Source organism: Hipposideros armiger, unplaced genomic scaffold (assembly GCF_001890085.2).
Source record: "Hipposideros armiger isolate ML-2016 unplaced genomic scaffold, ASM189008v1 scaffold_201, whole genome shotgun sequence".
Classification (NCBI taxonomy): domain Eukaryota; kingdom Metazoa; phylum Chordata; class Mammalia; order Chiroptera; family Hipposideridae; genus Hipposideros; species Hipposideros armiger.
In genome coordinates this window covers 943,334-944,840 of record NW_017731551.1, presented here as the reverse complement: position 1 = coordinate 944,840, position 1,507 = coordinate 943,334, and the positions used below count along the sequence as shown (strand labels likewise).

Sequence of the window (1,507 nt, the reverse complement as noted above, 5' to 3'; positions counted from 1 at the left end):
CCAGCTTGGAGAGCACTTTGGTGGGAAATACAGAAATTTCAATAGAAGGCCTCATGAGTTTGCTTTTCTTGTTTTTACTCTCAGGCGGCTTTAAAATTGTTCATATTCTGACGTCCTCCTCCTCCCCCAGCCCTAGGGTTCTTTCTGTAAACAAAGAGACCTGCCTTGTGCCCTGTACCCTAAACAGGGGCTTGCATTTTAATTTCTGGCCCTGGAGCAATGTTGTTCCAAAGTCACCCCCTTAATCTCCTTGTCTTTGAGACCTGCTGCCCTGTACCTTTACCGTGCACTTTAGAGAGATATATTCCAGTACGTTCATGAAGTTTCGCATATGCGGAGGACTAACTCAGGCATGGTTTCTACCCACTGGGAAATTTTCAGCTCAGTATTCCCTTCTGATGTTGGTTTTTCTTTGTGTTTTTTCTTCTTGCTGCAGGAAAGCAATCTCGCGGGCAGGCCTGCAGCACCTCACTCCAGCGCATCCCCTCAGCCTTCCCGTTGCAAATGGTCCAGCGAAGGAGCCCAGAGCGACTCTGGATTGGAGTGTAGGTGTCGGCTTTTTCATTTAAACAGAATCCAATTGCATTGGTGTCTCTCTCTTTCTCAGGGTTCCTATAGCTACAAGCAAGACTTAATAATTTTCAAGATTGCTCACTACCAATCTTCAGATATCGAAGCCATTTTCATTTTCAGACTTCTAGGAACATAGCTCATTTATATGAAATCAGATGTGTTGAGGCCTAAAATAAAATCTTCATGAATCATTGGAAGCACTACTGCCTGAGTATGCAGCTGTGAGATTAAAAAGCACCTCTGTGCACATGCTTTATTGGTTCCTGCCACGTTGACGGATGGAGCTAAGCCTTAGTAACATTGTAGAATCTAAATTTCACTCCCTCAACACAAGCTGTCTTATTCTTTCTGGTGCATTTCGCTCCCCTCTTTTTTTGCTTAGAGGATGACCTCACTTTATGTTCCAAGAACTTCATGCCCTCTTGCCTGTTGTACTTCCTCCCCTAACCCAAGGTAAATGGGTTTTGTATCAGCGGGAGTGGTTATATTTGCTGATTTTTAATATTTTAACCCAAAGACCTCCACAAAAACTATTAACTAAAGTTGAAGATTGCAGTCTGAAATTCTTGATTCAGTTGAAACACATTTTTTTGAGAGTCTTCAGTGAGTCAGGCTCTTGGTCGAAGATATCTCTAACTGTGGATCGAAAGGCGTTGTCCCTTCCTGAAAGAATGCAAGGAACAGCATGAAGGGAGAGGAGGGCTGCTCTGAGATTCTGCCAGTCTGGACTTGATGATGAACCTTGTTTAGCATTTTGAGTTGAGTTGAACAGAGTGGAAATCCATGGTCCTCTTCTTCCATAAGAAAGAACATAATAGGGTGGGGGGGAAGGAGTTTTAAAATTAAATTAAATTAGTTTTTTTTTAGCACATATTCCATGACTTAATGTGTTTTTATATTATAATAGTTCTCTCTCTCTCTCTCTCTCTCTCTC

General features: G+C 42.3%; 1 protein-coding gene across 4 annotated transcripts in view; it reads left to right on the top strand.

The window, feature by feature from the left end:
• The first annotated feature begins 437 nt into the window (after nucleotides 1–437).
• The window catches only part of DGKI (diacylglycerol kinase iota), a 258,634-nt gene continuing 257,564 nt past the window's right edge, over nucleotides 438–1,507 (top strand). For 3 of the 4 annotated variants that reach the window (XM_019653283.1, XM_019653286.1, XM_019653281.1), the window contains exon 1: nucleotides 440–545. The gene's annotated coding sequence lies outside the window, so the exon portion shown is untranslated. Of the gene's footprint in view, nucleotides 546–1,507 lie in introns of all 4 variants that reach the window. The other variant, XM_019653280.1, reaches the window with a different exon arrangement.